The following is a 25742-nucleotide window of genomic DNA, read 5'->3' as shown; positions in this document are numbered from 1 at the left end:
TTATCACCATCCTAGTGACAGACAATGTCTCCATCTTCCATGCTAGGGCAATAGCAGGTTAATAAAGTTAAGTGAAGCACTTACATAATATTCAATTTTCTATCTTTGAAAAAAATCACATTTGAAAATTTACTTGTAGAATTTTAGATTTTTAAAAATAGATGTTCATTAATAATGTTAAACAGAAAGAAATATATTTTTATTATGAGCACATCTGTCTCAGACTTTCTAACTTTTGTAATAGGAAGTATTTACAAAATACTTACGTGCAATAAATTAAAATCTATATACATATTTAATCCTCATAATGAAATGAGATAAAGATAAAATAGGCATTACTTTCATTTCAAGATAAAGTTTGTGCCAATGTCAGGATTTGAACACACACAATCTGAATCTTAAGCTTTGATTTAAAAAAAACAAAATTACTAATTACACTAACATCATAATTTCTGAACCTTGCCTTTATTTTATAGGACTGATTACTATTGGACCTGTAGATTGTTCATTATCTGTTTTCCACCACATCACACTCTCTCAACAGGTATGTTTGAAGACAAGGTAATAAAATAAATCTTTTTTTCCAGTAATTGAAGAAGTCTAAAAATGCAAATTGGCCACAACTTTTAAATTTCAAAGTTTAGTGTATTCTTTGCTGGTGGATAATTTCTTTACGCCCATAAGGAAATCGATAGAAGGAAACTTCTGAAATCTAGATCACAATATTTCTCTTCTATGTCTTCATCTAAATTGCAAAGTTGTCACATTATGTTTGGTGTTTTTTTTTTTTTTTACAAATATAGTCCAGATAATATAATTCCTTTGAAGTGGGAATTGCTTATTATTCACTAGAAGAGTCTTTTCCATGTTAAAAGACATTCTTGCAACTATCACATAAAGGCCTCTCATTATAAAAGTAGAACAACCAAGCATACACATACTTTGATTTTACTCTTTCTTTCTTACATCCTCTTCAGGAGCCTTGAAAAGCATGTGTAGGATAATCCTGAACCTCCTGCACACATGAACATGCCTCTCCTCTGCCTGGATCAAACACCTCCTAACCATGCACCTGAAAATTATGAACTAAATTACTCCTTTAGAGCTCCTGGTGTTCTTTCTACATACAGCTCCTGTATTTCACATATAATATTGTAGTTATGTGCTTATTTGGCCCCTCACTGATCCTCACCCCCAGAGTGAAATGTATTTAAAAAACAGATGATTCGAATATGATCAGCATATGGTTTATTTAGCTTTAATTAACTTAATTCTACATAGATTTATTTAGTGCTGTAGAATTCTGCTTTTGGACTTAAATGAAGTAATTACATTTCAAGTGGTAACAGATTTTGGAAATGCAAACATCTGAGAAGAGACAGTTTGGTACGGTGGAAACTTAATAGAACTCTAGAATCAAACAGACATAGGTTTACATTATGGCCATGCCACTTACTAGCTGTGCAACCTTACACAAATTACTTAATGTCTTAGCTAATAAAGAAGAGTACCTCATGAAACAGAGGGAGGATTTATCAAGATGGACTTATGTTCTAATACACAGAATACTCTCCACAAGGCTCAGCCATTTCTCAAGCTCCTTTTTCTTATAGAGTAGATACAATTTTCTGCACAAGAGAAAGCCATATGAGGGGACACTTTTTTCCTAATGATATACAATTCTAATAAATATTCAGCTTCAGAATATTCAGATGTAAATATTTTGCAACCAGAAAAATTAGAGCACCATATAATTTTTTAAAAAATAGAAAGCATATTAATTATCTCCCAAGTATAGATAGTGAAACTACGAATATTGGACTTGGAATTCCAGCTCAGCCCCTTGCTGGAGCCACATAACTTTGGGCAAGGCATTTATCTCTCTGAGCTTGTGTCCTTAAATTAGCTTGAAGACAATTAAGTGTCAAGTGTTAAAAAATTAAGTATATGAAGCTCATGCCGCAGTGCATAGAAGGTAGTCAATATGCACAGGGTATTTTAATACAAAATGGATAAAATGCTCTTAGCAACAGACCTTGTTCAGCACACCTATAACCATTGTTGGTATTTACATGTACTGTAAAAATTATTGCTTGCATCAATATAGTTTTAAAGATTTCAAATGATTTTCATAATTATGAGAATTATGTTATATATAATATCAATAAAACCATTTATTCCATTGAATACACATATGAGTTCCTGCCATATTTCACAGTAGTTTGGAATATTTGTTAAGCAATATAACTCTTTATATTGACATTCACTAATATACGACTGAAAAGAAAGGAACAAAAAATTGGCATCAAATTTGGTTTTCCTAAAATTGCTGTCTTCACTATACAGCATGAAATAATTTTTGGGCAGGATAAATCATTTCACTCAGTCTTTAGTACAATTCATACCTTTGTATTAGAATGCAGGATATTATATCGTAATACCAAAAAACATAGATTTTAGTCACAAAAATTTAATTTTTAGTGCAGTTTCTGCTATTCATTAAACAACTTCACTTGCAGAAGTTAAATTAAGATCAATATACCTCATGCAGATGCTCTTTGAGGATTACAAGACATAGCCTGAAGAAAGCATCTAGCATGTAAATTTGAAAAGTAATCCACAAACTCTTACCTGAAACTCTCGGGTTTCTGATACTGCCATGACTGAACTGCGTCCCCACAGAATTCATCTACTGACGCCCTACCTCCCAAGGTGCTAGTATCTGGAGATGGGGACTTTGGGAAGTAAGTAGGGTGAGATGGTCATGAAGGTTGGGCTTTGATAATGGGATTAGTGCTCTTACAAGAAGATACAGGAGAGAACTTGCTTTCTCTTTCTCTCTCCTTACTCAGAAGAGGTCACGTGAACACACAGTGAGAATATGGCCATGTGCAAGCCAGGAAGAAATCCTTCACCAGAACCCAACAGGGCTGGCACCCTCATCTCAAACTTGCAACCTCCAGAACTGTGAAAAAAAAATAGATTTCTGTGGTTCAAGCCACCATGTATATGATATTTTGTTACAGAAGCTGGAACTGACTAAGATACTTTCAGATATCTTTTTTTAAAACTAGCAGTGATGGTAGGATAGTGCTGGTTGTGGTAGTTGTCAGTGTAATAATATTGGGGAAGTAAAAAATAGTTACATGAATCTACGATTTGAGAGACTGCTAACAGAAAAAGAATATTATCTGCAAAGTGGGATGTATAGAGATTATCAATATTTGATCTTTTAGCTATTCATTAATGGATTTGGAGTCTTAACTGAGAAGTAAAATTGAGACTCAAATCCCTAGTAATATACTTGTTGTCTTTTTGTACAGAGCAATGCTTTCCCCTGTACTCTGTCACTTTGTTACTCATAGCTTGGGAACAATCTTGATGTTAAATGAAACCTTACAATATTTGTGGAAATATGTAAATACACATACTTGCCGACTGTAATTCCCCATCTGATGTTACCGTAGTTATTTTCTATTAAACAGTGAGCTAAACATGAGCCAGAAGGCATAAGTACTTCTATTTAGGCACTCAATATTGTTTTAAAATAAACCTAATAGATAATAAGGAGGAAATAGATTCAATATTTTTGACAATGTCTTATCTCTTTGCTATTACATTAAGAAAGGCAACCACGCAGAGACAAGACTGATTTTTATAGATTCTATGTAGTAAACCATTTACCAAGTTGAGGTCCTTAGTTATTATTATTTTTTATCTTGTAATAAGTTTAGGTTTATAAACAGTTGTCAAAATGGTGGAGTTCCTGTATACTCTATACAGCTTCCTCTAATATTAGCATCATATATAGCAATGGTAAGTTTTCAAAACGAATGCACTAATATTGGTCAAATACTATTAACTAAAGATTCTGCTCAGATTTTGCCAGATTTTTCTCGTCCTGTTCTGTTTCAAGATCTAACACAGGATACCAAGTTGCATGTAGTTGTTCTGTCTCCTTAGTCTCCTCTGATATGTGACACTTTGTTTTTCGTGACCTAAACAGTTTGGAAGTCTAATGGTTAGGTATGTTGTACAATGTTCTTCATTTCTGTTTGTCTTAATTAAGTTACGTTTGATGTTTTGAAAGTCTAATAAAAATCTCATCAAATAATGAAAGCATACACTTTTATTAGGGAATATGAATTCACCATGGCTATGGACTAGTTATATTTTGATCAGATTCTGGCTGAATTTAAACTTAAAGTAGCAAAAAAAAAAAAAATTTAATAAATGCAGAGTTCCATCTTCTACCCCTCTTTGGACACAGTTTTTTAAAGTATTTTGCTTTTTAATGGAGTGAAATAATAAAAAGGGCACTGGTGTGGAGAATTTGCAAGTGTCATTCTGTGTCAATGTAAAATCAAATTAAGCATGAGTCAGCACACTAAAAGCCGCCTCCGTACCAGAAGTATAAAATAAGCAGAAGTATAAGGAGATCACCTTTTTGTGCTCTTCATCAAACCAGATTTTATTAGTGCATTAGGATCTGCTTTAGGCCCTATAACTGATGCCTTATGTGAGAGTGCTGGAGGCATTCCAGGACTGAACAGCAGAAATGACTGCCTGAGACCAGGAAATCACTCCTTGGAGAAAAAAGAATAATAAAGGAATAGGTTTTAGTTTGCTTGTAAATGAAAGATACAAATTCTTTGAGTACATGAAAGAGCACCACATAAATGAAATGCGGTACCTTATTTTTATTTGCATCCCATGAGAATGGGACATAAATTAATGACCTCCATTAGCAGTAGGTGGGAGGAGATGGGGTAGTCTCTTCAGGTACTGCTTGGCTCTTCAAGGGCATCTCAAGGTACAGAGACTATTTGGCTGGTTAACAACAGAACCTATTGCTTACAAGAAAACGTACCTTCCCAGTGTCTGTCTTAAAGCAGATGACATTCCTGCCTTCCCCATCATTTCAGGATGCTGTACCACTTTATCCTGGGGGATTAACTGATTTCACTTTCTCATTCAAAACTATTTCCTAAGCATGTCAGTTATTTCATCATAACAGGCTCCTAGGTGCCCCTCCGATTCTCATATAGAAAATTCCATGTTGTTGCTAGGACTCCAGGAATTCCCAGGATCACAGCTGGTCCACACCTTCAGCTTTCCACTGTGTTAACCAGCCAGCCAGCATGCCATAATTAAATACCTTCTTAATCCCCTTCCACTTGATGAAAACCATTTTACCGCATAGCAAATCTCTTTTCCTTAGTTCTTTCTCCTTTTCAAGGTGATTTTACACAAAGGATATCCTGTTTCCATTTAAGACTCACTGTGAAGTAGGTGGCAGATTTCTTGGCTTCAGTTCATAGCCATAATTACGTTATTTAGCTAGAACTCATTCACAAGCTCTGCCTTAACCAGAAGTTGGATTTAATGGGCCTGTTTTATTGCAAACTGTTGACCTTATGAACCCTGTACTTCAAGTAGGATTTTTGGTTAGAAACTCGGAAGAATTTTCAATTATAGAAGTTGTCAAACCTGAGAGTCCATTGCTCTAAAGGGGGTGTTAGAAAGTTTGTTCCTTGAGATTTAAAAAATTATAGAAGGAAGTGTCATAGCTGGAGTGGCTAAGTTTGTGTTCCCTTCTGAAAGCAAGATACCATATGAATGACATCTTGGGGAATAAGATTTAATTATTAATTTATAACTGTGTATCAGACGAACACATTAAGACAACAAATAAATAAGCAAAGCCCATCCAGAAGAGTTATTTACAGGTTTACGTTATGAGTAATTCCAGCTACTTGGTCTTAAGTGTTTGCCCTTTGACAAAATGTGTGTCGTACCATTGAAAGACACACTTGGTTTGTGTAAAAAAGTAGTCAATGCACAGGATTAACTTTAATGCACTGATGAGTTTAGCTATCTTTTCAATAGAAAAATGAGTTTTGCTCTATCTTAATACTAGCTTATATTTAATGGCTGTTAGATAGATAGACAGATAGACAGATACACAGATAAATATAATGCTACAATCCCTCTTATTCATTCATTTATTCAAAAAGTACTTGACAGTTCTACATTATCTGGATAGAGTAATAAAAAAGAATTTAAACAAATAAAATACTAACAAAAACCAAGTTTCTGCCCGGATGAAAACAAAGTTCCAGCTGCATGAAACTACCATTTCAATATGGTACATGGGTGGACAGTAAATAAATAAGCACATTTGTAAATAGTTTTTGTGTGTGTGTGTGTGTTGTTTTTGTTTTTGTTTTGCTATGTGCTATGGAGAGAATTATGCACAAGGATGCAGAAGGGAACATTGGGTGTGGTGAGGAAAGGCTCAATCCCCAAGGAGACTTTTAGGAGCAGCATTAGAGAACGTGAAAGAATGAGTGATGCAGACATCTGAGGAAAGAGCCTTTCAGTCAGAGAGAATTGCACACGCAAATACCCTGATGTGGGAGCTTCTGAACTGCTTCAAGAGCTGCAAGGGGCCAGTGTGGAGGGCAGGGAATCAGAACAAGGTGGCTGGAGTTCAGAGAGACAGGGACAAGTCAGGTCTGGAAGGGATCTTGGCTTTTACTCTCTGATGCCATTAAAAGCTCTAAGCAGTGAGAGAACACAATAGAACTTAAATCTTAACAAAAAGGAACTGATGTAACTATATTAATATCAAAGTCTACTTTAAGGCAAAATGTATTATTAGAGATGGAGACACCTTGGAATGATCAGAGGTTAATTCAACAGAATGTGTAAACTCTTCTGAATTTATATGCATTCATGAATGTAGCCTCAGAATTGTAAATCAGAATTGACAAAAACCGACATGGCCAAGATAATGTGTTTTCTTTGTTTGTTTGTTTAAAATGTCAGTATCTACTAGAATGATCATATACAAATCAGGAAAGATACCCAGTATCTGAGCAAAAATATTTATCAAATTGATTAAATAAACCTCTGCAGAACGCAGTACCCAATGATTGCATAATATAAATTATTTTCAAGCTCACATAGAACATGAGAGAAACTGATTATATATTTGGTTACAAACCAGAAAATTCAAAGGACTCAAATAAGATTAACAAGATGGGAAGACTTGCTATATAGAATACCAAGACCAATTAGAAGATACAGTAATTAAGACGCTGCAGAATCAGACAAATACAAATAGATCAGTGGAACAGAACCGTCAGTAAACACATATATGGATATCTGATTTATGACAAAGGGAACACTTCAAAGCAATGGCAAAAGACTTTTTAATAAATAGCTCTGGGAGAGTTGGATAAATATTTTGAAAACAAAGTGAAAATTGATCTTTTCCTGACATGAATGATATCCCAAAATTAGTGGTAGGTGTATTCTTTTTTACTTAATGTAATAAAAGACTACACCTATTTAAAAAAACTGCTACAATGCCCACTCAACAGGACTTTTGCTCTTTAAAGCATGTTACTCTTCTCCAAAATGGTGACACTTACATTTTCAGTCTTAGGAATCAGGTGGATCCTTAATATTCATGTGAAAGTTCCAGTAATTAAAGCTTTTTGAAGAAAATATGTTAATTAGTATGTCAGTGATTTCAAAGTAGGGAAAAATAAGACACAAAACATTACTGTAAGAGAAACTAAGAAGCTGAAATAAGAATATAAATTTTTATATATTAGGAAAGAATTATCAGAGAATCAAAAACCAAGGAATTGATTAGAAGATACTTGTCACACACATAACTGTCAAATGGGTACATATCCAGAATACGTAAAGAATCCAAAAGAAGAAGACAGACAATCCAGTTTTAAAAATGGCAAGATACTTGAGCAGGTGCTTATAAAAAGGAGCTGTATAAATGGCCAATAGACTTATACAAAATGCTCAATCTCATTCGCACTTAGGAAAACCTGAAGTAAAAGCACAATGAGATATCAATTCATTTCCAACAAAATGGAGAAAAAAATAAAAATACTGATATTATCAAGTGTTGGTAAGCATATGGAACAATGGAAGTCTCACATTCTACTGGAGAGAGAGTGCACTGGATGACTTTGGGAGACACATACCCGGAATCTAGCAATTCTGCTAACAATTTACGTAGACTCCAGCAATTCTACTCCTGGTTATCAACTCAACAGAAATATCTGTACATTGCACAAGAAGAATGGCCATTATAGCATTATTCACGTAAGTCTCAAATGCAGAAGTTGTGATTGATGTATACAGTTGAACACTAGGCAGCCATCAAATTCATGAACGATGGTTATGTACAACCTCACAGGCAAATCTCAAAAACATTATGTTGAAGAAAATAATCCAGACACAAAAGAAAGCGTGATGCAAGGCTTATTTCTATAAATTCCTCAAATTGCCAAAATTCAGCTACACTGTTCAAAGATGCATACTTAGGTGACTAGCGTATAAAGAGTGAGAAAGTGGCTTCCATCGTAATCAGCACAGCGGTTCATTTAGTGGGAGGTCCTGGTGTGAATGGGAAGGAAATGTGTTAGGATTGGGGTTTCTTCTTGGCTGCTAACGAAGTTCTGTTTCTTGATCTGGTTGGCATGTACACTAGTATTTGCTTTAAACTCTCCATTTAGTCATTTTAGTCGCCATTTGTGTCATTTTCTCTACGGGTGCCTTCATTACAATTTTTTTAAGTTTAAAAATATCACATGTTGAAGTTTATGCAGATGTTATGAGACCCATTTTGGTTTTCTCCTTATTTTTGCTCCCTATTTGTAAGAAAAAGTGATATAGGAACAGACAAAGACAAGAGGAATCGATCCTTTGCTAGGATTTTCAAGGACAGCAGAAGGCAGTTCCTGCTACATGTGCTACAAAAGGTGTTATGACAAGCCACTCATGAGACTGAACTTTGTAAAGGAGCAGGTGGACATCGAACAGATTTTGGTTAAGATGCAGGCATCCCAGAAGTCCTGACATCTAAGGTGCTCAAGTTTCTAAGGAGCCCCAACATCTTTAGTTTATCTGTTAAAACAAATAAGCAAATGACTGAATTTTCAATTGGAGTCTGGAGTGAATCTGAAAGTGGTTGTTCTGGGGCTTCTGATGGGAGACAAGCTGGGATTCTACGTAGGAAAGAGTGTTAAATCCATACCTGTTGAGCACAGAGACACTGTGCTGGGGGCTTCACACACAAGGTCAGGCAATCCTGGCCACAGCCCAGAACGGTAAGTAGGTCTAATCCACTTAAGTCAAGTAATTTGGCAAAGATCACAACACCAAGGGGTGCTACGAAAACTCTAATGCATTTGTTTGTCTGCAAAGTGTCTGTTTTCAGCGCATCTCTGTGGCCCGCCCTGTTTCCACATCATAATATCTCTAATCTAAACTGTGATGTACCAGCGGTGGTAATTAAGCATACACTTCAACAATGGATGCACAGACAGAAGGCCATGATTTATCTCTCTTTATTCTTGTGTGAAATAATGAACTTATTTTCAATACTTAGTCTTTAGAATAGACTTAGTGTATGCACAACTGTTATGGCTTTCATTATAATTTGACTTTGTTCTCCAGTCAATGTTTTATTATCTTTCCTGGTAACCTATTAATTGACTTATGATCAGGCACAGCAATTATTTTCCCATCTGCAGGACCATAGGCATTCAAAAATACGTTTGGGATGAATAGGGATGAAGAAATTGGTATTTTAAAATCACAATGTTAAATCTTAAAATATTACGGTTTTTAATCTTAATTTTTATCTCCTCTTTTTGTTAAAATGACATATAATACCAAAAAGCCAATGAAAGAATATTTTAAAATTCCACTACTATCCAGAGAAAAATATTGCTAGCATTTTGATAGACAGCCTTCTAAAATTAGCGCACCGTATCTCTGTGCACACACGCATGCACGCACACACACACACACACACACACACATTTTCTATATGAATACAGCTTTTCAGAGTTCCACTTTCATAACTCATTCATTCAGCAAACATCTTATGAATATTTGCTATTTTCCAGGTACACTTCCAGTTGCTTAGTGTCAAGTAGTGAATGAAATGAACAAGAACACCTGCCATCCTTGTCTTCATGACATTCACCTCTCAGTACAGACACAAAGACAAAATAAAAAATAACTGAATAACATGCAGATTAGCATAAAGAACAACCAGTATGAAGAAAATTAAGAGAATGGGAAGTGGAAGTCCTGGAGGAAGTAATCCTCTTATTCACGTAGCAAATGTTCTGAACTTCATGCCTTATCAATAAATACACATGTATAATATCATTTTAATGGTAACTTATGGATGTATTTATGTATTAAATATTTCCAAACAGACTCCTATGGAAAAACATTTATAAATACAAATTTTATTGATATTGTCACTACAAAATATAGAGTAAACATAGATAATATAAATTTATATGTTTAGTATAATTCTTGCTATATTAAAATTCATCTTTAATATAGTATATTTAAGATGTTTACCTATTTATTAATATATTTCCAAATGTCCTAAACCAAGTTCTTAAAACATGGAGATTTATTTTTCTGAAACACTCTGAGCTCTGACATCTTGATTAATATATAAAAATCCCTAAGTATTTTTCTGCTTTACTTGTCCACAAGACAGTGAGTTTCTAAAGTGTAGAAACTGTGTCCTTTCAATTTTTGTCCAGTAAATCCTCACTATGTTCCAGGAAAGTGATTTTTTAAAATCATCTCCTAATTTATATAACAATCATCCAACAAACAATTTGCTCCGCAAAATGTAGGTGGAAATCTACTTGCCTTTCTTGAACATGATTGGGCTTGCCTGAATAGCCAAGTATGTGAACTGGGGTAATGCACTGCACAACTATTTTTTATTTATGGGGACTTCAATACATTTTAGAAGTGATTTTCAAAACACAGGAACATTAACAATCAATCTGGAAAATTCAAAATGTAAATACATCTTTGGAAAGAGTGAAACATTAAAAACAATACACATATTTTAAAATCAGTTTTGCTGAGAGTGAAACTTTGGTGTTTGTTTCAATATATGAATTTCCTAAAAGCCACTGGCATAAGATGAAAAATAACAATGATTTTCTTTATGTAGCCACTGAAGACTTTCCATTACTTTAACTGTGTAGTGCTTCTAATCTATATACAGTCATTACCTTTTTTACTGACATATCCTCCTGGATTTCCTGAGCAGAGGAACCTTAGTATTTTACACTGTATGTGTCCATTCTTTTTCTAATTCTTGTTTGTATTTCAGATATTTATCAGACAGTATAAATATTACCTGCCCTACTTTTAAGTCAATGATTTATGACTACATGATAATCAAGATATTTATTAAATAAAAGGCAGTTGTTGAAAATTAAAACCCCTATATCTTGTTGATTGCAGAACACCACATTTCAAAAATACACAGCACTGTTTTCTTCAAACCGTGGAATTCAAATACAAAAATATTAAGCCAGTGATTATTAGATAGCCCAGGCACAAGCTTCACAATGCCTAAAATGTACTTGAAATATTATGCATAGATTTTTTGTACCTGTTTTATTTTCTCAGAGAAATGAATTTATAACTTCAACTCATTCTCAAAGGAATCATTTTCTGTCCATACACTAATTACTATATCTTTACAACAGAAGAAAAGCATTCTTTAAAAATTCAACTTCATGCTTTCACTAATAATGCTTTCTTCCTTTCTACTGCTTTGATTAAATTAGTATATTTTTAAAAGTACAGTAAATGTTACTTCCTGTAAGTAAATTAAGATTAAAAAAAACTCCAGCCTGGGCAACATGGTGAAACCCTGTCTCTACTAAAAACACAGAAATTAGCCGGGCATGGTGGCGCACGCCCGTAATCCCAGCGACTCAGGAGGCCGAGGCAGGAGAATCGCCTGAACCCCGGAGACAGTGGTTTCAGTGAGCCAAGATCGTGCCTCTGCACTCCACACTGGGTGAGGGAGTGAGCCTCTGTCTCAAACAAAACAGAAACAGAAACAAAAAAACAAAACAAACAAATAGAAAAACCTAAGAAAAGAAACTGTCAACATGCATTAGGGAAAACAAAATGATGTAACTTGTTCTCATATACATGAAGTAAAATAACTCTTAGCTCTCCGCCGGGCGCGGTGGCTCAAGCCTGTAATCCCAGCACTTTGGGAGGCGGAGGCGGGTGGATCACGAGGTCAGAAGATCGAGACCATCCTGGCTAACACGGTGAAACCCCGTCTCCACTAAAAATACAAAAAACTAGCCGGGCGAGGTGGCGGCGCCTGTAGTCCCAGCTACTCGGGAGGCTGAGGCAGGAGGATGGCCGGAACCCGGGAGGCGGAGCTTGCAGTGAGCCGAGATTGCGCCACTGCACTCCGGCCTAGGCAGACTCCGTATCAAAAAAAAAAAAAAAAAAAAATTAAACTCTTAGCTCTCCAAATACTTCATAATTTTCTTCATATTTTTCTAAAGAAGCTTTCTCAAACTGTGCTTAACACCATTCTATACTGATGTACATGCAGAGTAAAGCAGCCAAGGTTCCATGTATAAATGATTCTGCAAAATGCTGGATTAAACAAAGTTAAATTATTGTTTACTCAGGGAATCTCAAAGCATTTACAATGCATTGACAGGGAGGAAAAATATATATTGTTTCTCAAATTAATTAAATACAGCATCTTTGTTTTTATTCTATGTTTTGTTTTAGTTTTGCTTTATTTTTTTTCCCATGGGTGCTTTTATCTTATCCAGAGTTGTTTAGTATTGGAAAGTATTAAAAATTTTCACCAGTGCTACTTTCCAGGAACATTTTCATATAGGCATTTTTTTGTGTGTCTGAAAATGTATGGAAGGTTGTTGTTTACATATATCTAAAAATTATGACTTTGCTTCTTAGTAATAGAATTTTGTAGATGTAGAAGAGGTTGAATTTTAAAACTTTATGTATTAAAGAAATAAGTAACCTTAGGTAATCTGTGATTATTTTTTGTCAAAAATGTTTGTAAAATTTTGGATTGACTAAGTTTTAATATTCTGAAAATGCAAGATGATTACACTTTATAAACTTAATAAAATTAACATTTCTAAAGTATCATGGCATGTAGGAAGTATATTAAAACTGGATATAGCTATTGTTGTACTCTTACTTATTAATATATCTTTAAGAAATAGTAGCTGTTAGCATTAATTTCCTAGGCTAGATAGGCAAAAATAAATAAATAAATAAAAACTCTCCTCCATGTTTTCTTAGATAAATCTAATAAATAAGTTCATTCAAATAAAAAATGTACTTTGTTTCATTAAGTTCTACAGACTATGAGTGCTTCAAGATCTGATTTCCTGATGGTAAAATGAGTGTCTATCTTGCATAGGCATCAATTTTCCTTAAGGAACCTCAAGTAAAGATCTTTAACAAACTCTCACTTCATTAACAAACCACTTGATGAGTTGAGATACAAACTGCTTTATGGAAATTGCCACCAAAAAGTGTGGATGCAACTACTATACCCAAATTAAGCCACTCAATTTTTAAAAATTAAATGCCTAATCAAGAACTAGGAAAGGACTGGATAAATGGGTTAATGGATTACAAACTTTAAAACTTAAGTTTCACGATAAGAATTTTTAGAGGGAGCAGAGAATCTGCAACAACCCACTTTATGCATTTTCTCACTGTCTGATTATATCATTATGGTAGTAAGATTGCCTCATCCTATAACTACTAATGTAATAATAAAATGCATGTCTAATTTGCATAGGCCTATCATACAACTTCCTTTAAATATGGCAGCTCCCATAAGAAGTACTGTGGCTACAATAATGATATTCCACATTATACAGCATTTTTTCTAAAAAAAAAGTTTCATGCATTTTGGAAAATAGCTAAATGCATCCAAGAGGCAAGTCACTCATTAACTAAGTCAGATTTATAACTCCAAGTAGCATCAACTTAAGGCATGTTAAAGGTAGAAATTCTTAAGTAAACTGAAGCTTATACAATTTTAAATTCTTAAACAAAATGCTGAAGGTCATAAATAAAATCAAAATTTAAAATCAGCCATATAGGTCAAGGAATATACCAGACTGGTTGAGTGACTGCGTATTTCAGGCTGGCTTGTATTCAATGTCTCAGCTTTTCAAGCTACAAGTCTCTAAGCTGTAAGATCTGCAGCTGTCATTAAAATATCTACAGTTCTATGGCTTTTATATGCTTAGCCAAACAGACTGTATGCTGCTACAATACATCCATCCATTATGGGTCTTCCTTTGTACAAAATTGCAAGTCAGGATATGGTTCACAGCCTGCTGAATTCTCTGAAATAAATGCAGTGGCTCTCTATAATGTGAAGCCCAAAATGTTTTTCTCCACCTGTGAGTTTATTAGAAATACCTAAGAATATAAGAGCAACTGAAAAAGACAAGTCAACTATAAAAAGATGCCCCCTGTTCACAATAGCAAGATATAGAATCAACCTAAGTGTCCCTCAATGGACAACTGGATTTAAAAATATGATATATAGATGGAATATTATTTCGCCATAAAAAAATAAAATCGTGTCATTTATAACAACATGGATGCAACTGGGTGTTATCATGTTAAATGAAATAAGCCAGAGACAGAAAGACAAATATTGCACATTCTCACTTCTATGTGGGAGCTAGAAAAGTGGATCTCATGGAAAGAGAGTAGAATGATGGTTACCAGAGGCTACGAAGGGAGTATGGATGAGGGGGGATGAAGAGAGGTTGGTTTTAACGAGTACAAACATACAGTTAGATAGAAGGAATAAGTTTTGATGTTAGATAGCAGAGTAGGGTGACTATAGCTAATAGCAATTAACATAGTTGGGATAATTGTCTGCTCCAAATCTCGTGTTAAAATGTAATCTGCACTGTTGGAGGTGAGGCCTGCTGGGAGGTGATTGGATCATGGGGGTGGATTTGTCATGAATGGTTTAGTAACATCCTCTTGGTGCCATCCTTGTGATAGTGAATGAATTCTCCTGAGATCTCGTTGTTTAAAAATGTGTGCCTGGCTGGACACAGTGGCTCACGCCTGTAATCCCAGCACTTTGGGAGGCCGAGATGAACAGATCACGAGGTCAGGAGTTTGAGACCAGTCTGGCCAACATGGTGAAACCCCATCTCTACTAAAAATACAAAAATTACCCGGGCGTGGTGGTGCACACCTGTAATCCCTGCTACTCGGGAGGCTGAGGCAAGAGAATTACTTGAACACAGGAGGCGGAGGTTGCAGTGAGCCAAGATCACCCCATTGTACTCCAGCCTGGCAACAGAGTGAGACTCTGTCTCAGAAAAACAAACAAAAAAAACAAAAAAAGGACATGCCCCCTGACCCAACTATCTCTCTGGTTCCCGCTTTCTCCACCTGAAGACATGCCTGCTCCCACTTCACCTTCACCATGAATCAGAGCTCCCAGACGCCTCCCCGGAAGCAGATGCTGTCATGCTTTCTGTACAGCCTGAAGAACCGTGAGCGAATTAAACCTCTTATGAATTACCCAGTCTCGGGTATTTCTTTATAGTAATGTTAGAACAGCCTAACACAGCAATGTATGATATATTTCAAAACAGCTAGAAGAGAGGACTTAAAATGTTCCCAACAAATAGGAATGATAAATACTCAAGGTGATGGCTACTCCAAATACCCTGACTTGATCATTATACATGCCATGCATGTAACAAAATATCACAGGTACGCCATGAATATGCAAAATATTATGTATCAATAAAAAAGCAGCCTCTGTTTTAAGAGACACCAAGCAGTCCACAGTGATAAAAAGGAAAAGAGCATATAACTTGGACTGTGTAATACGATTGTATTTTCTTATTTACAAATCTAAATATATTTATTTTATAGGTAGTACCTCACAAACTATAAGAACTCATATCTCTGCTCAAAGGGTTGGTTTTATTTAAGTGTTTTAAAATGTTTTGTTGGCCATTCTGGGTTACGGAATCTATAACTGAAAACAGCAGAGGTAGAGAGTGAGAGGTTCAGGAAGAGAGGACGCAGACACACGCTATCATTTTATGTATATGACACTAGTCATTTATATTTATATTTAAATTTTTATTTATACATACATGTATATGTATATATATCTATTCTTCTCAATTTTAGTTTACCCCTTTTTTTTTTTTTTTTTGAGATGGAGTTTCACTCTTGTTGTCCAAGCTGAAGTGCAATGGCATGATCTCGGCTCACCACAACCTCAAACTCCCGGGTTCAAGTGATTCTTCTGCCTCAGCCTCCAGAGTAGCTGGGATTACAGGCATGCGCCACCACGCCTGGCTAATTTCATATGTTTATCAGAGATGGGGTTTCTTGATGTTTTAAACATATTTTTATGTATCCTGACTTGTCTTATTAATAAACATTAAAGTATAAATGTCTTATTAATAAACATATAAAGTACAAATAATAAACAATTTTAAAACATACAGAAAAGTACAAAATTATAATAGGGAATACTACTTAGGACTTTTTATGTTTACCTTATATTTTTGCTCTTTTACAAAACAAAATATTACACAAATGATTGAAAACACCTTTATATCCACCACTTATTTTCCCTTTCCTCAACCAAAAAGAGTCACTATCCTAAAAGGTAATTTGCATCTTTCAAAGAAAGGACTAATATTTCTACTAGAATTTTATACCTTCATTAGCAACATTTATTACTGTTTTTATATTGTAATTTTTGCATTAATAGTATAAAACATGATGTATACAATTTAATTTTAACTTCTAAGATTGAGCTTTTTTCATGTTGATATGAATTATTAAATCTATTTTAGTTTCAAATCTGTTAACAGGTAGATGTGTTGAAAACAGTTTTCCCAATTTTGCAGCTTGACTTTTCACTTTTTTATAATTTAATTTTTCATGTAGAAGATTTAATTTTATTTTAGTAAAATGTGTCAGTTATTTCCTCTTTGAATTTCTTACTTCTGCTTAAGAGGAATGATTCTCATCTTGAAGTAGTTACTGAAATATCTGAACTCTTCACCAACTCATTTTCTTGTTTATTGTTTCCCTTTTCAATATATTTTACTCTTTTCTGGCTTTATAATGGAATAATACAATTTCTTAGATTGCCTCTCTTTTTCCCTCAGCAGCCTCTAAAACCTTCCCACTCCATACAAATACGTTTGGTTATCCACACATAGCTCTCTACCTTTCTTTTCATGTATGCTACTAAATCTAATAGAACCTCACTTAAAAAAATATGGTTTTAGTAGCTTCCCAGCTGATTTCCTGCCTTCAAGTTTGTTTTACTTCAATCCAATTTATAAACTATTGTCATATTAAATGTCCTAACACACAGATGTGGCCGTGTATTTCTTTGGATCAAAAAACAAAAACAAAACAAAAATGAAACAAAAACAACAAAACTTTCAATGCTTTGCCATTTCCCATTGCTTATAAAAGAAAATTTGAATTCTAAAGCTTACCCTTCAAGAACCGTCATGAACTAACCCCAAAGTCATGTGGAACATTTGTCTCTTTCTCTATGAAATCCTCTCCTCAAATTGGACTGGTTTAGTCATTATTACCCCTTGAATATATTTGCTTCCATTTCTTTGCTTGCATTATTTCTTCCTGAAATTCCCTTATTTTTAAAAAGTACATGTTTTATAATGTTTTCCCTTATCATTTGTTCTTTGTTGTCTTTGAAATTAATCTCATCCACAAAACAACAGAATTAGGCTACATTATTATCATTTTGTTTCACATGAAGAAATCGAGGTGCAGAAATATTTTTTAAAAGGTAGTAATGGAGATACAAGAATCAAGCCCTGAAAGTCTAGCTTCAGGGCTTGGATTTAGAATTACAAAATTATACTCCCTCATACATTATACACTTGAGTCTTAAGCAATATATTAATGTATTGGTTTAAAACTTGGGAAAACTTACAACATCAAGGAAAACAGGTTGACTTTCTTCAAGAATGAGAACTTGGACTTGGGGGAAAAAAGAATGGAAAAAACAAAGAGGTGTAGTTGAAATGAGAGGTTGTATATGTTTGTCTGTGTTTTTCATCCTTGTTTCTTTGTGAAGTCACCTTTGTGTGGGAAAGGTCTTCTCTCTTTATCTTGCCTCATACTTATCCCTTGTCACTTGTTCTCTGTTCACCTGCCTGAGAGTGAAGTGTATCCAAACTCCCTAAAAGAAAGTCCTTGTTCTCAAATTGGAAACCAGTCTTGAAGGAGAATCACCCATTTATTCTGGCACACTGAAAATTTCAGCACAATTGCAACTTTTCATGTCTGAAAGCCCAAGTGACAGCCAAAAATAAAAGTAAATCGAAAGGAGGGTAAAGAAAGAAAAAGGGTTTACAACTTACCTTCTTCCTTCTAAGACCTAGGGAATCTAAGGCCATTACGGGGTCTGTTTGGGATTAAACCAATGAAGAACTCTCTACTTCATGTACTTAGTTATCAATAGATTTTTGTCCCAAAGCAGACTCCTTTGAAAATACCCCTTTGGACAATCTTTCTATCCTTTCATTTGAAGAAGACAAAGCAACTGCGATAAGAAGTATGTTTTAAAATCAAGAGTAAAAGAAATGTCAAGATGTAAACTAAATGATGTTTGAGACCATGGCACCTTGCAGCCTTAAGAACTAATCCACTCTGGGTGTATGAACTAATCCACTCTGGGTGTATGAACAGAAGCTTTTCATCTCATTGCATGAACAATCCATGAAAGCTTCAGAGGCTCGAAAGCCTGTGGAAGACAGAGTTTCAAGAATGACTGATTTCAAATGTACAAAGCTCCCTTGAAATGAAACATCTTAAGCAAGTGTTTTTACTCAGAAAAAAAAAAAATCAATCTCTGAAACTGCAAAATGTAGTGTTTCTTTCCTACTTGATATTTTAATTTTTATTGTTCTCCCAAATGTAATTTTGTGTAGCGCTACATAACTGGACTTGGAGGGCTTCTATATTTGTTTTAATGTTATTTTAATTTTATGGTTTAACCTAACTTTTTCTCTTGGGTCAACATTTTGGTCATCACTTTCATAGGGTAGCAGCAACAGTCTTGACTTTCAGTAATAATAACTAACATCTTAATTTCTTCTGTTTCCCACCATTGTAAAGTGACTTACAAACATTAACATAGTTTAAGCCACACCCAAATCCATCAAGGCAGGCAATATCATGATCCCTGCTTACAAAATGGGACAGTCAGGCAGAAAACAGAAGTAGCTTAAAGTTTGGCATAATACTAAACTATTGTTATAGTTTGCTAAGTTGGTTTCCAATTTAAGCTTTCTCTTCACCAAACTGTTCTGTAAACCACAATAATCATACTATTGCTTTTGTAATTTCATGGCACCTTTGAGAGCGTCCAGTTGTCTAGCAGGTAAATTCTAACTGCCTAAATTCTACACATAAGGCCATCCACACCATCTCCATTCTGCCTTTTTGGACTAATTTCCACTTCTTTTTACTCATACTAAGCTCTAGGGACTCACAACTACTTGCCAACTCCCTTTCTTTTTAAAATTTTTTGTAAGTCAGCATATAGAAGTTTCATTTCTCCTGTGAGAGTGCATGGCTGTTGAAGGTAAAACTTTGTATGTCAAACAGCTTCTGGCATAATGTATTCCCTTCATGGCTCAGTATACATTCATGGGAGGCATAAACTCATGCCTTAGATTCATAAAAGACCAGTATCAATTACTTCAAACCTAGATACATGCAATTATAAACCTTAATAACACTTTCATACCTATTTCCAATAAAATATGTCTCATAAATGATTGGAAATGGTTGGATTTTTAAAATATATAATAATGTACTCAGTCTTTGTGGATAATATATATACATCATCAATGCACAGATCCCACCCACTGCTGCTTCCTTGCTTTAAGGCTTATATATTAAGCCATTATGAAAGGTATCAATTTCCCCATCACAAGCAAGTACATATTTCTACTTAGGAATTATTCCAGAGCATGAGAGCAAATTACAGTAGTCTGCAATTCTGATGGCTTAACTTACAATTCAAATTATACAGTAAATACATGTTGACAATGGGGTAACATCATACTTACATTTGGGTAAAATAAAACTCATAGTTGTCTTCAAGGAGCAAACAGTTTGGGGAAACAAAAGAACAAATAAACATACTAGTAAGTAAGTTCAGAAAAGTGTTATGATATGCATTTTATATATTATGATATATGCTAGTAGGATAACATACACACTCTTTTCTTCCTCCCCCACTCAAAATAGTGCAAGAATTAGCATTAAACTTAACAGTGAATTTCTGCCAATGAGGATAACAACAAAGATTCTCTAACAGAACTACGATTTGTGTGGTAGAAATGCTAACCAATGCAATTACAAAAGAGAAAGAAATGAGAGAGGGAAACATTAGAAAGTAAGAGCTAAAATAACTTTAAGTGAAATGCTTATATATTTAAAAACCCAACAGAATCAACTAGAATCTATAACAAAGCATAAGGTAATTAATTTCACTAAGTAGGATTTAATAAAATTATCAAAATTTTATAATCTTGAATATATAAACCATAATCATTGAAGAAGTATGATGGAAGAAAAACTTCATTTACAATGGCCACAAAAATGTTAAGAAGTCTAGAAATACACCCACAAAATGATCATTAGAAGACATTTCTGGAGGAAACAGATTATGATTTAATGTAAGGATCCACCAAGATTGTGGACAAAAGGTAAATTCTCCCATTAAATTTTGAATGCAATAAACGTCAAATCAGTCCCTTGGGACTAGATACATTATTTAACTTAGGTAAAATAAGAAATAGCCAGTAAAACTCAGAAAAATAAATACAATGGTGGTGAGACCAAACATATATTAAAACATAATACCTCAATAATTAAAACAGTATGGCAATGGCACATGAGTAATCAGAACAGAAAAGCAAAGAAAATCTGGAAAGAGGATATGATGATAAAGATGGCATCTCAAATCAATGCAGGATGGATAATGAACATTGATATGGTTAGATTCTGTGTCCCTACCCAAATCTCATCTTGAACTGTAATCCCCATAAATCCCCACATGCTGATGGCAGGCCCTGGTGGGAGGTGACTGGATCTTGGGGGCAGTTTCCCCCACGCTGTTCTGAGGAGATCTGATGGTTTTATAAGCATTTGACAGTTCCTCCGACATGTGCATTCTTTCTCCCTCCTGCCACCTTGTGAAAGATGGTGTCTGCTTCCCCTTCACCTTCTGCCATGATTGTAAATTTCCTGAGGCCTCCCCAGCCATGCAGAACTGTGTCAATTATACCTCTTTCCTTTATGAATTACCCAGTCCCAGATATTTATTTATAGTACTGAGAGAACAGACTAATACAAACATATTTCATTTGAAAAATATATATCAAAATTGCATACATGTGACTTTGAACCATCATTTCTACATTCTAAAAGTAACAACTTAGATACATCTGCATTCATAACAATGTTATGTGCGTAAGTTTTGTATTATAGAATTGTTCATGTAGCAAAACCTTCAAAATAAAATTACCCATTAAAAAGAATTTGTTAAATAAACAATGGTACATGCACTTACTGGAATAAGAAAGCTTTCTATATACTGACATGAAAATCTATCCAGGAACAGATGTATATCCTGGAGGATATAGATGTATATATCCTGGAGTCCCTGTGCTTGTAGTCCCAGCTACTTGGAAGGCTAAGGCAGGAGGATCACTATATGTGGGGGAAAATAGCTATTTTTGTATGAGAAAGAATAATTAAAAATGTATAGTCATATTTTTTGACCTTCCTAAAGAAACTCTAGAATTACAAAAAATGAACTTAAAAAAATAAGTGTTCACTACAGAATTCTGGGGCAGAATCTACCAAAATGGAAGAAGGACACAAACTTTTCAATTCACAAATTATGTGCTAGTGATTTGCCTACCTGGTAATAAATACTAAATTTAATGAATGACAGATTAAATGCTTGACAAAGGTATTTGAGATGTTGTTTTTTTAAATTTACATTGACAACCATTGAAGAATTCATGGATCACATTTGTATTTCAGGGTGGTTAACCCTGGCGGTGTAGTGTAGTTTGATAAGAAACAGCCTAAGGCAGGGATATCTCTTAGTTGACCTTAGTTCTATTATAATAACAGCTGATACTCATTACACAATTTCTGTTTATGTTTGAGAGAGCATATCCAAGCACTCTGTCCCTCAATTCTCACATCTGCTCTGTGTGAAAGCTACTCCTATTATTTCCACGTTAGAGATGAAGAAACAGAGAGCAACTGAGACTTAGATAAACCATCCAATAGCCTAGGAGGATCAACGGCAGTATTTGCAGGGGAAGTCGGAGAGGAAAAAGCAATCAAGGAAGAAGGAAGGAGGAGGAAGGTTGTCATTTAAAGGGAAAGGAAGGGATGGGATTCTGAGGAAGACAATCAGAGGGGTGACCAGAGTGACGAGGGAGGAAATATCCTGGTGAGCAAGGCAGTAGAAATAGAAAGGTTGGTGTAGTAAAGAGAAATGGAGGCCGAGGATGGTAGTTTACACCTCTGATAGTAGCACTTTGGGAGGCCTAGACAGTCAGATCGCTTGAGCCTAGTAGTTGGAGGCCAGTATGGGCAATATAATGAGACTCCTATCTCTACCAAAAATACAAAAGTTAGCTGGGCATGGTGGTGGACACCTGTAGTCCCAGCTACTTTGGAGGCTGAGGTGGAGGATCGCTTGAGCCCAGGAGTTCAAGGCTGCAGGGAGCTGTGTTCACGTCACTGCACTCCAGCCTGGGTAACAGAGCAAGACCCTGTCTCAGAGAAAAAAAAAAATAGGAGAAATGGATCATCTAAGGCACCCAAACTTTTTAGTTATTCTTATTGGGAAAAATATTAACAATGAATAGCATGCTTTAAAAAATGACACTAAAAATTAGACCTCAAGTGGTCTCCCTAGTATTCAAAATACTACAGGGCTTGCTCTAAGACTTATTTTTCTTCTCACCCTTTTCATATTTATCTTTCAGGTAAGTTCTCATATTTCAGAATAACATTTCTATTCTCAAAATGCAGTTGTTCTGAACAAGAAGATAGATACATGAGAAAAGAGCCTATTTACCTTAGATTTCAATAAAAAAAGATAGCCCTGTAACTTTACAATATTTTTAGCATGTCACAATCATAAAGCATCAAATTGAACATGACAGTTTTATTTTAAATCTCTGCTTGGATACAAGTCCTTTCTAAAAATCCTTCAATCATTCTTCTAGAAGAAACAAACAGCAATACTAAAAGCTTTCTAAGGAGCTTATTTTTACTGGAAGCCATATTTCTGATACATCTTGGACATGTTGGACTGTTATGTCAATATACTTTTAAGACATAGTGTTATAAAAATCATATAAAAACAGAGATAATGTCCTCTGAAAAAGGGATTTTACTGGAATTTTGGCCAGGTACCTATTGATGATACCTTTGAAATATGTTTGCTAGGCAAAGATCACAAATGATTTCTTATTCAAAACCTTAAAATTGGAACTGGAGTAGAAGCTTGCATATTTGTGTAAAATTCACCTACTCATCTAGAAACAAAGGAATAATCCAACTCTTCTCAATATGTCTTTCTCATAATAAGTGCTCAATAATTAGTTGAGTGTGTAGATTCCTAAATGCAATTCAATCAGTTAAATAAATGTACATATGATACTTAATGTTTTCTCCTGTGTCTGGCACTGGGGAATATGAGAATGAAAGGATTCCAACTTGAAGGAACTGGCAGTCTGGTGGGGCAGACCAGCATACAAATAAATAAATCCAACTCACTGAAGAAAGGGCCATGATAACGATATTCTCAGGGTGCACTGAGACAAAGAGAAGCACCTGACATAGCCTGTGGAAAAAAGCCTGAATGAAGGAACCCTACTTAAGGGAAGAGAAGACATGAGTGAGACTGAGTTAACCAGGCAATATCAGAGCCTGAAGGCAGAAGTGAGCTCAAGGTTCAAAAGTCTTCACAAAATCAAAGTGGAATATTCCTTGTGAATAATTTTATGTCTTACTTGAATAGGGTTTAAAACTTCTGTATTGGCTGGACGAGGTGGCTCACGCTTATAATTCCAGCACCTTGGGAGGTTGAGGTGGGAGGATTGGTTGAGGCCAGGAGTTTCAGACTGACCCGGTCAACAGAGCAAGACCTCATGTCTATTTTATAAAATAATAATAATAATAATGATAATAAATCTGTTGTGTATGTTAATGTGAACATTCTTGTGTCTGGATGATAATTTTGATTGATTTAATTCAAGATAATATTCAATTGAGCCCTTGCTCTTTCAATCACTAACCAGCTACATGATATCGGCCAGTTTACCAAACAACTTGGACTTTCTAATTCTCTCTTATAAAATGAAGCAGGTGAACTAAATCGCTGTTAAAAGTCCCTTTAAAAACAAAAAATCTTGTGATATATTGTGGGTATATCAATACATGTGACTACACAGGGCGTATCTCTATCTTCTATTGTTTAAACTTAATAATTGAAAATATGCAGTAATTTTTATTGAAGTGGTGATGTTTAGACCAAGAATAGAAATTCAAACACATAGAAGTTTAGAAAAGATAGGAAGACATTCACAAAAGTTTCACCAACCAGAAATAACTACAATTATTAAAATAACCAAAATTCTTTATATATTCTTTATGCACATGGGTAAATGGATATTCAGAATTAATTTTATAAAGACAAGATATATTTAATCAAAACTATACTTGATAAGTACAAAACATTCCCTTTTACTTTTCAGTTTTAACAATATATGTTTAGCAGTTTATGTTTTATTAGTCATATTTTTACATATCAAATTCTGTAGTATTTACCTTGCATTCCACTCATACTAAATTATCTAAATATTAGTGGATTTAATATTTACCCAGTCATTTTTACTGTAGATTCTGTATTTCTGAGGTAATTATACATGTGTCAGTGGAACCCGATTTTACTGCCACCTTATTTGTTTCAAGAAGGGCTTGTAGGCGTAATCCTTTGAGTTCTTTCTTATATCCTTGAAGAACAAGACCATATGCTTTCTTTACACTCAGGGACTATTTGGATTAAAGTTCTTGGTAAATGCCTGATTATATGGGACCTTGCAGACAGTGTGCTAATTATGTGGACATTGAATCTGGCACTAGTCTTTTCCCTATGTCTCTCCATTTACTTTTTTTGCAGAATTTTGGATTTCATAATTGGTTTTCAAGAGTTCTTTTTAGCTGTTATAATTACAAAGGCCATTCATTTTTAGGAAGTTATACCTGTTACGTTGGTATTTGGCTGATAATTTGACCAAGTATCATATTTTTTGCATAACATCTCCTGTGACTCAGAACTCTGTAGATTTTTTTTTATTTTCTGAAATCCACAGTTTCATAATGCAGTTTGGGACTCCTATAAATCATCCTGTTCTAAGTCATTTTCTTTTCTGTTTGGAAACCTGAAAACTTTAGATATTTATATTTTTATAGCCTAAGTAAAAACACTTAATAATATTAGAAGTAATACTCTTAAACATCAGAAACATGATGATAATGTCCATTATCATGTACATACATGAATCGCATATATATATGAATCACACATACATATATTCAACTGTGTAGTGAAAATTCATAGCAAGTTCATTAACCAAGAAAAAAAATTTTTTAAATAGCAGTTGAAAAGGTTTTTTAAAACACCCCAAACCATAATTATTTATGGAAATTATATTGTCTACATAAAAAATTGAATCCCTAGCAAATTATTAGAA

General features: G+C 34.5%; 1 protein-coding gene across 1 annotated transcript in view; it reads right to left on the bottom strand.

Annotated features, from left to right (window-relative positions):
• Positions 1-25742, bottom strand: part of DOK6 (docking protein 6) — a 435864-nt gene that overhangs the window by 277555 nt on the left and 132567 nt on the right. The window lies entirely within an intron of this gene.

The sequence above is a fragment of the Theropithecus gelada genome, chromosome 18 (assembly GCF_003255815.1).
Source record: "Theropithecus gelada isolate Dixy chromosome 18, Tgel_1.0, whole genome shotgun sequence".
Classification (NCBI taxonomy): domain Eukaryota; kingdom Metazoa; phylum Chordata; class Mammalia; order Primates; family Cercopithecidae; genus Theropithecus; species Theropithecus gelada.
This window is presented reverse-complemented; position numbering and strand designations above follow the sequence as displayed.